This window comes from Vombatus ursinus, unplaced genomic scaffold (genome assembly GCF_900497805.2).
Source record: "Vombatus ursinus unplaced genomic scaffold, bare-nosed wombat genome assembly UNPS02014794.1, whole genome shotgun sequence".
NCBI classification, from domain to species: domain Eukaryota; kingdom Metazoa; phylum Chordata; class Mammalia; order Diprotodontia; family Vombatidae; genus Vombatus; species Vombatus ursinus.
The window spans coordinates 4,384,346-4,395,176 of NW_020954572.1; the positions used below are offsets into that span (position 1 = coordinate 4,384,346).

The 10,831-nt window shown below is 36.9% G+C and overlaps 1 pseudogene; it reads left to right on the forward strand.

The window, feature by feature from the left end:
* Window positions 1-1,214: 1,214 nt before the first annotated feature.
* On the forward strand, window positions 1,215-1,805 carry LOC114048972 (annotated as a pseudogene).
* The last annotated feature ends 9,026 nt before the right edge of the window (window positions 1,806-10,831 follow it).

A 10,831-nucleotide genomic window follows, 5' to 3' on the forward strand; every position in this document is an offset into this window, starting at 1 on the left:
ATAACTTCATTGCCCATTATGCAGTTCCAAGTCTTGATTGCAGGATGAAGAGGAGTGCTTGCAGTTGTTCACAAAGGAGCAGAAGCCCTAGTTCTGGATTGCAGTTCCACGGTGAAGAGCAGTTCTAGTGGTTTGACACAAGGGAGCAAGGGCCCTACCTGGATAAGGACTGGAGTACAAACCCGGAGGGCAGGGACCACACCTCTGTCTAAATCACACCATCTTGGAGGCACAAACAACTTACAGTGCCTCATAACTAGCTGTGAAATGACCAGGGAGAAAAAGCCTAAAACTTGAGACAGTGATATCAACCCCTCCCCCAGAGTCAGCCAGAGACTAACTCTAGCATAAATTTCAAAGTCAAGAAAATGGCTGGAAAAATGAGCAAATAACAACAAAAAAGAACTTGACTATCAAAAGTTACTATATTGACAAAGAAGCTCAAGACACCAACCCAGAAGAAGACAATGTTATTAAAACAAATACAGGAAAAGCCTCAAAGAAAAATGTAGATAGGTCACAATCCCAACAAGAATTCTCAGAAGAGCTAAAAAAAGCTTAAAAAGAAAAAAATCTTTAAGAATAAATAAGAGTAATAACAAATAAGTAATTATTATTTAATAAGAGTAGAGGAAAAATTAGGAAAAGAAATAAGAACAATGCAAGAAAATTATAAAAATAGAATTAACAGCTTGGTAAAAGAGGTACAAAAATACTAAAGAAAATAGTACCTTAAAAATTAGAATTGGTCAAGTGGAAGCTAATAACTTCATGAGACATCAAGAAACAATAAAATGAATTCAAAAAAAATTTTAAAATAGAAAAAATGTGGACTTTATCATCAGAAAAACAATTGACTTGGAAAATAGAGAAAATTTAAGAATTATTGGAGTACCTGAAAACCATAAGAGCTTCAACATCATATTTCAAGAAATTATAAGGGAAAACTGTGCAGATATTTTAGAACAAGAAGACAAAAAGAAATTGAATGAATCCTCCAATCACCTCTTAAAAAGAAATTTCTAAATGGAAATTAACCAGGAATATTATGGCCAAATTCCTGAGCTCCCAGGTCAAGCAAATACTACAAGCAGTCAGAAATAAATAATTCAAATAATGTAGAGTCATGGTCAGAATCATACAAGACTCACAGAATCACACAAGTGGAAATATGCTGCACCAAAAACCCAAATTGAAAGGAAAAGAAACAGAAGATGCTTGCTACTATCTCAAAGCCAGTTGGTGGTGATAAGAATGGAGGAACCCGAGTGGTAAAGATTCGCAAGGTGCCAAGGTATTACCCTACTGAGGATGTGCCTAGAAAGCTGCTAAGTTATGGCAAAAAGCCCTTCAGCCAGCATGTGAGGAGACTTCGATCCAGCCTCACCCCAGGCACAGTTCTGATCATGCTCACTGGCTGCCACAGGGGTAAGTGAGTGGTGGCTTGTGGCTTGCTACTGGTGAGTGGACCTCTGAACATCAACCGTGTTCCTCTGAGAAGGACCCATCAGAAATTTGTCATTGCCACCTCTACCAGGGTTAACTTTTCAGGTGTAAAAATTCTAAATCATCTTACTGATGTTTACTTCAAGAAGAAGAGGTTCTGTAAACCTAGACACCAAGAAGGAGAGATTTTTGACACAGAAAAAGAGAAATACGAGATTACGGAGCACCTCAAGGCTGATCAGAAAACAGTGAACTCTCAGATCCTGCCCCAAATCAAGAAAATTCCTCAGCTCCGTGGCTGCCTGCACTCTGTATTCTCTCTCTCCAATGGAATTTATCTTCACAAACTGGTGTTTTAAATGCCTTGAACAGAACTCTCATTAAAATATTTGGAATAATAAAAAAGAGCTAAGACCACAATGAAGAATTACCTATACAGGAAAACTGAGTATAATATGACTGAGGAAAAATGGATATTCAATGAAACAGAGGATTATCAGGCATTCTTGATGAAAAGACTGAATAGAAAATTTGACATTCAGATACAGATTCAAGACAGGCATAAAAAGGTATACATGAGTGAGAAATCATGAGAAACTTAATATTACACTGTTTACATTCCCAAAGAGCAAGATGATACATGTAACTCTCAAGAACTTTATTGTCAGTAGGTAAATTAGAAAGATTCTACATAAGCATTGTACAAATCATGGAAGGCTGAGAAAAAGGGATGTATTGAAAGAAGGGGGTAGGGAAGAAGAAGAATGGGGAAAATTATCTCACATGAAAGAAATAGGAAAGGAATAGTTTTTTACGATGGAAGGGAAAATGAGTTGGGTGAAGTGGGCAAACTTGATCCACACATCTGGACATGTTTAAAAAGAGAAGAACACACACACGCATGGGGGCCCTCTCCAGTCAGCCTAATCAATGCCTTGCTACTGGAACCAGATGGCTCTGGAGGAGAGAGTAAGGCTGGTGACTTTGCACAGATCTTCTTCACTTAAATCCAATTCACTTGCAAGTCATGACATCACCTTCTTGATGTCATAATCCTTTTTGAGAATGAAGGACAAACAACAACACACACATGTATGTGTATGTGTATACACACATACACACTTGGGTAGAAAAATCCTTCATATCCAGGAAAGTAAAAGGGGAAGGGATAAGAGAAAAGGAGGTTATAAGAAGAAGGGCATATTAAGGGAAATAGCAGTCAAAAGCAAAACAGACATTTGAGAAGAGATAGGATTAAACAAAGAGAGAGAAAGATAAATAGAACAAAACAAATTGAAGGGAAATGAGGTTAATAATCATAACCATAAATGTGAATGGGATAAACTCATCCATAAAAAGGAAGAAGAGAGCAGAATGGATTAGAAAGCAGAATCCAACAATGCGTTGTTTAAAAAAAATACTTGAAACAGAAAGAAACACAGAGAGCTAAAATAAAGGGTTAAAGCATAATGTAGGGCTGGGGAAAGCTCAGGATCTGCAGCAGCAGGGCCCTTGCTGGATCACTGAGCAATTAATTACCTAATCTAGGAGGGGACTTACCTGGGCTTTAATGGCTGAGGGCCTAGTGGATGTCAAGATTATGGGCCACATGTGCTGGAGTTGTGGCAGCAGAGACATTGAACTAGATCCAGGTTGGGACAATGTATTATACATGGGCTGTGGCTCCATGTTGGAAGACAACATCATGCTTTTCATGGAGAAGATGGGGCAGTTCATCTTCCTAGATGGTATGGGCAAAATTCCATCAGTAGGAGACTTCCATGTGAAACTGGGAAGGGAATCCAGAACTCAGACCCTTCAGAATGGCCAAGTGTCAGATTCATTGCTTGGGAAATCAATTACAGCTAAAGCATCATTGCCTTGATACAGTATTTAACTTCTTCAAGATGCCAGTGAGCAAGCATTTTACACATGGAAGAAAAGAAGCGTGTCATTGCTGAATGTCTTTACTTGGTTTGCCACATCAATGGAAGACCTCATTAGAAAGAAAAGTTTCAAGAAGCATGGCCTGATCTGGTGCAATGGACCAAAGATTTCATCTTATGGATCTCTGCTGTTAATGTAGATTGTAAATGTTTGTGCTTTCCTGTCTTTATGAGTTTATGTTCCTGAAAAAAAATGTTTACCTGATGGTTATGAACTATCTTGTGTTCAGGTAGCTTTTATGGCAGTCATATATCTTGTTGCCAGACCCATACTCAAAACATTTATAATTTGGTAGAACTTTTCAGAGATTGTCATTGACTGGCATAGTCTTTCTGAATTTATCATTACAATTGTGTCTTGATTATATGTCTTAGAAGGACTTTAATGGAATTTTTATGTTTATTGTGATTAAAGAATAAATATTTTAAAATGAATGTTAAAATTGTTTTTACATGTAACTGGGGGAAAATAAAATACTAAATAAAACAAAAAAGAATAAATATACTGCCCAGTGGTGGAAAAATGACTTCATTTTTTTTTAACTTTAGCTGAAGCAAAAAAAGACAGAGATAGCAATCATGATAATAGAAAAAGCAAAAGCAAAAAATAGATCTAATTAGATGTGAACAAGCAGGCAGTTTTCAGATGAAGAAATCAAAGCTATCTACAAGCATATGAAGAAGTGGTCTAATCACTTTTGATTAGACAAATGCAAATTGAAACAACTGTGAGGTACTACCTCACACCTATTACATTGGCTAATATAAAAAAAAATACAATTATAAATGTTAGAGAGGATGTGGGAAAATTGAGACACTAATCCACTGTTGGTGGAGTTGTGAACTGATCCCATCTTTCTGGAGAGCAATTTGGAATGATGCCCAAAGGGCAACCAAACTGTGCATGCACTTTGATCCAATAATACCACATAGGTCTATATCCCAAAGGGATAATAAAAAAGGGACAAGGATCTACATGTGCAAAAATATTTATAGACACCTTTTTGTGGTGGCAAAATATTGGAAATTGAGGAGATGCCTATCAATGGCTGAACAGGCTGTGCTATATGAATGTAATGGAATACTATTGTGCAATAAAAAATGATGAGTGGCAGATTTTAGGAAAACCAGGAAAGACTTGTGTGAACTGATGCAAAGGGAAATGAGCAGACAGAGCTAGGAAAACATTGTGCATGTATAACCTATATCTGATTGCTTACCATTTTAGGGAGGGGACAGTGGCAGGAGGGAGGGAGATTGAATTTGGAGCTCAAATATTTAAATAAAAATGTTAAAAAAAGTTTCTTTTTAAAGAAAAGGACTTTAGAGAGAAAATATGTTAATATTTTCAGTTTTACTAAAAAGTAATTTTTGTAGTATGTTTCTGCAGCTGTAAACATTTTCTTTTTATCTTTTGCAATAATAAATACATATTCTGTTCTTCATTATCGTGATAGCTACTAAATCTTGTGTGAGCCTGGATATGGCTTGTCAGTACTTGAACTCTTTCTTTCTTTCTTTATTTAATTTTTTTTTTTTTTTTAGTGAGGCAATCAGGGTTAAGTGACTTGCCCAAAGTCACACAGCTAGTACTGTCAAGTGTTTGGTCTGAGGCCGAATTTGAACTCAGGTCCTCCTGACTTCTACTGTGCCACCTAGCTGCCCCTGAACTCTTTCTTTTTGATTGCAGTATTTTTTTTTTCTTTCACTTGGAAGATTGAGATTTTAGTTATGTCATTCTTGGGCATTTTCTTTTTGGTGATTCTTTCAGAAGGTGACTGGTGAATTCTTTTTATTTTACCTTGCCTTCTCATTTAAATAGATCTGAGCAATTTCTTTTGTGATTTCCTTATATTTAGACTCTTTTATTAGTCATAGTTTTCAGGTAATCCAATGATCTTAAATTGCATCTCCTTGATCTATTTTCCAAGTTAGTTGTTTTTATATGAGATACCTTAAATTTTCTTATTTTAGTAGTAGGTAAGTAGTGCAGTAGACAGAGCTTTGGACCTATAGTCAAGAAGATTTCAGTTTAAATCTAGCCTCAGACACTTACTTATCCTTGGGGAAGTCTTTTTTTTTTCTCTGTGTCCTCAACTGTGAAATAGGGATAATAATAGCCACCTATTTCACAGAGTTGTGAGGATGAAATGAAATAATTTGTAAAGCTCTTATCACAATGCCTGGTATACAAATGTTTATTCTCTTCTTTGCCTTTTGTCTGTTTTCATATTTCTTGTGGTCTTATTGGAATCATGAGCTTCTTTTTCAAAAGAGATATTTGTAAAGCACTTAGCAGAGTGTCTGGCACATTGTAAGTGATTAATTGTTTCCTTTTCACTTCCCTGTTAGGTTCATTCTAGCTTTCAAGAAGCCTCTTGGTTAAGTTTTTGTACCTCATAATAAGCTGTTAGCTCTCATTTCAATCTCTGCTTCAAATCTCTCATTTCTATTCTAATTCTTCCTTCTATCACTCTCATTTCATTTATAATTTCATTTTTAACTATTTTAAAAAAAGCTGTCACTTTATTTCTTCCATGAATTTTGTTTGACCTTGGGACCAAACTTTGTTATTCTTTAAGGTTTTTACTTCTATATTTTGTAATATTCCCTTCTGAGTTCATGTCTTTGGCATCCTCAGTGCCATTTGAGCTCTTTATCATGAAATATGTGTGGAGGTGGGGAGAGTGGGGGGGGGAGGGTGTTGGCTTGTTTAATTCATCCTTCAAGCATTATTGTCAAAATTGCAACTTTGTATTAGGGCTGGGCTCTACACAATTCTAGAGGAAATATCTCTGGTAGTACCCCATACCTGGAATGCTCTCTCTCTACCACTCTAACTGTGGACTTCCCTGGCTTCCCTTCAATCCCAATTAAAATTTCACCTTCTACAGGAAACCTTCTCCAACCTTTATTAATTCCACTGCCTTCCCTTCATTAATCATCTCATATTTATCCTGTATATAGCTTGCTTTGTTTACATGTGCTTGCATGCTCTCTCCTCTCTTAGATTGTAAGGTCTTTGAGGGCAGGGACTGTCTTTTTACATCTTTTTGTATCACCAGAGCTTTGCACAGTGCTTGGTAGGCACTTAATGTTTATTGACTGATTGATTGATTTTGAACATTCTTTGGGCCTGTTACTGCTGCTTCTACACATTGAATTCTGTGTTATTCAAGTTTATCATCATTAACTTAATCCAGGGAACTGAAAAATTTCTGTGTGCCTTAAGGCCATCTGACAAAGGCCAAAGTGTGGTAGCTGAACTCATATTCTGTGTTTGGTCTACATGAAAAAATATAGACTTGATCTTGATTGTTGTTCCATTAGCCTGCTGTTTTCTACAGCTCTTTGTCAGGCAGCTAGAAGGCTCTGCAGGTTCAGAATGACAGAACGACCGGCTTCCCCTGGATCTGAGTTTCCTGTCATGGTTACTCAGCAATAGGTCCCAGATCAGTCTAGATTCTGAATCCATGATGCCAAGTCAGTCAGTGCCTCACATCTTTGGGCTGGATCCTGCTCCTACTCTCTGTAAGGTAGTAGGTTCAGGGGCAGCTAGGTGACACAGTGAATAGAGCACTGGCCCTGGAGTCAGGAGGACCCGAGTTCAAATCCAGCCTCAGACACATAACACTTACTAGCTGTGTGACCCTGGGCAAGTCACTTAACCCCAATTGCCTCACCAAAAACAAAACAAAACAAAACAAAAGGTACTAGGTTCAATCCCAGTCTCTGGGGATCTGCAACTGCTCCTTTTCCTAAAGCATAGCACACATCAACTCCATACCTGCCTGCATGTCCCGCCTAAGTCTATACTGTATCAACAACCCGATTCAGGCATCAGAGTGACAAAGCTTCTGGTTGCTTCCTATTCTTTCTCCATACACACCGCCTATTACCAGAGGATTCCCTGTTCTCTGAAGAGTGGAAACCTTGGAAAACCTGAGGTGAGCAAGTTCATGTAAAATAGTCAATAGCTCCTTTGCAACCCCTGCTGCCTTAGCACAAGCTCTGTTTCTCTAAATTTTCCCACTAAACCTTCCCATCCCTTCCCTGACTGTAGGGCAACTTAGGCTATTCTACCTACTGACTTCTGGTTCTGCAAAATGCCTTAACTTTTTTCTTCTTTCCTGATATTCCTATGCTTTGTAGACCAGCCCCTTTAAAAAAATTATAATTTCATAGTTATAATCCCATTATTTTTATCATTCTGATTCACTCTTTTATATTTCTTCTGGTATTTTCACTTCTGATAACAAAGTTTCAGATTATAAAATTTGTTGACAATATTTCTATCATAAATTTTGTTGAAATTAAGCACTTACAGTCGAAGTATCGAAGAAGGCTACATGTGAAAATAAATCTAATTTACTTCTTAGAGAATGATAGGCAAGAGTGGGCTATATAAAAGGACAAAAATTCAAAGTTACTTATGTTCACATGGTTACTGGAAGATTCCAATACAACCCGCCTCCATAAAACATTACCCAGACGCCCCATAGATTTTGCCAATTCTTGCTTACTTGCATCCCTTCCCATGACCTAGAGAAAAAAAATAGATGTATTATTAATGTTTTGCCTTGTGGTTATAATTTAATTGATATGAAATTTATTTTTGTTTAGCTCAACTGGTTTTGCTAATGTAGTGAAGATTATGAAACATGAAGACCTTGTAGGCTTTCCAACCTCAGCTATTACAGAAGTGTTGAAACCTTTTAAAATTGAAGTGCCATTGAACAGTCCTTGCTTAATGAGTGCCATAAGCATTGAAAAAGATGTAAATTCACTCTACAAAATTCATCTTCATTTAAATAGTAAGTTTGCATTTAAGTGTTAAGTGATTGATGGATAGAAAGTGAGAAAGTATCTTTAGGAAAAGACGTTAATACTTATAAAGAAGTGAGTTTCAAAGTGGGCTCTGTGAATCATTGGTGGACCACTAGTTTAACAGGTGTTTCACGGACTGATCTCTTTACTACTTATATTTATCAGTCAAGGAATTGGAAATACCAAAGCTAGTTTACCAGGGTGTGGGCACTGGACATGTTACAGCTTTTTGGAGCCACAGATGAGAGGTGAGTGAAAGGTGGGCACCAAAGTGGATGAGCAGCTCTGAAAAGGTTTTGGCAAGCCCTCTTACCAGAGGTGCTAGTCCTCCCTGAACATACACCAAATGTCCATATTCAAATACATAAAGAGATAAAGATATAGATTTATGTATATATATATAAATAATAAGGAAAGTGAACTAGAGATCTTAATGCAATGAAGCATATTTGACTGGATAAGGATCGCTGATAATGCAGGACAGAATCTATGAATGGAATATAGCTATGGGAAAGTATATCTTGTTCAAACAAAGGGATAGGTAAAGGTAGATGGGGAGGTGTGACATTATACGAACGTATACTCAGGTGAAGAAATATGGGAAGCAAGTGTAACCAGACTTTGGTGCATGACCAGCTCACCACATGGAAGCAACCATGTGGGAGACACCAAGCACCTGTTTCTTGGAGAAATCATTTCTGTATTCTCCTACCACATGAGTGGGAAAGCTTCTTTCTATTGACTATGTAGGAAGACCTGGATATATTTTCAAATCTAGCTGACGATGGCTTATTTGTTCTCTTTGGTATTGGTAGCCTCCAGGGCTGTGGGTCTTCTTTACCCACAGCATAGGCACTGTGCACTAAGTTGGGTGAAGGGAAGGTCTACCTTGCCTTTTTCTTCTTTTTAGGTCCCCTGGCCCTGAGAAACAGAATTGGGGTTTTGATTTTATTTCATTTGTCCTTTTCAGTTCTAGGTGTAGGGATTGGAATATTGGACCTTGGAGCCAAGATTCCAGGCCAGATGTTGCAACCAGCTCAGTAGGAGCAGACAAGGGTCCTGTGGACTTAGTGGGATTAATGCTGAGAACTGAGTTAAACTGTGAACCTAATGCTCCTCCCCAGATACCAAGTGGGTAGAGGAGTAATTATACCCCAGGTGTTGGAGAAAATGTTTATATACTTATTCTTGTTATACTTTTCAAGTAATAGTTTAACTTTTACAAAAGAATATTTAAGTGGTTAAATAGAACTGGGGTGCTTACACTCTTAAAATTGAAGAAATATGAATTTCGAGTCAATGGCAGAAAACATTTACCTCCACACACCTAAGGGTACCAGAGAACCCTAGGGGAGAGGATAAATATAAAATATCTGTACTTCTAGAAATAGGGATCAGAGTATTTACTGTTACACATGGTATACAGCAGCGAACCAATAAATGCAATAACTTTAGAAAAGGGATAGAAGAGAAAGTCCAAATTTGGTACAATTTTTTGATCATGTGTTCATAAGTAACAGTTATTTAGTGCTTCTGAGAGTTTGATTTTATTTATGTTGTTCAATAATACTTTTTAGAATAAAACTATGAGGGCAGCTAGGTGGCACAGTGGAGAGAGCTCCAGCCTTGGAGTCATGAGGACCTGAGTTCAAATCTGGCCTCAGACACTAGGCACTTACTAGCTGTGTGACCCTGGACAAGTCACTTAACCCCTGATTGCCTAACCAAAAAAAGCGAAGAATAAAACTATGATAAAAGGCATCATAATCATCTTAAAATTCCATATACATATATATATATATATAAAATCTCAAAATATAGCATGTCCCTTAAGAAAGATTATTTTCAAAAGGAAAAAAAAACAATTAGATAAATATTGAAAAATAACTATGAATAATTGCCACACCATTTTTATATGAACCTGATGTTGGGGAAAAGTGTAGGAGAGAAAAAATCATCTTATATTTTTACCAATATAGTACCTGGAGGCCTACTATGTGGAAATGGCAATGATAATGCCAATCATAAGGAAGAATTGGGACCAGTGAGTGAAACTTGCAAGGAAGCAGACTGAATCTCAATAAAAGATCAGAACTCACTGTAATATTTTACTCACTATTTTAACATTAGAGCTGTCTAAATGGAACTGGACTGCTTGAGTAGTGAACTCCCAGTCACTGGAAATATTGAGGAGACTGAAAGACCATTTTTGTGTAATATCACTGAGAGCAATCATTGACAATTGACTTTTTATGGTCCCTTCTTACTCTAGGATTCTGTGGTAATATATTTAAATTCTCTTCTGGAACTTATGATTATGATATGAAATAACTTGATTTACTCTTACAACTAACCCATGGTTTAAAGTCTTAATTCATTTATTTATTTAAGTTAATCAGTTGTTTGTTTGTTTTGTGTGTGTGTGTGTGTGTGTGTGTGTGTGCGTGTGAAAGTGTATCCATCTTTCCTTATACAAATTTTTTTTTTATATTTTCTTTAGCTTTTGGAAGATTGTTTAAATTTACACATTCTGACATTCTGAAGACTGTAGTGATTCCTGGTTACAGCAGCTTCCTTCTTGTTAAGTTAATTAATTTTACGACAGCTTCGGC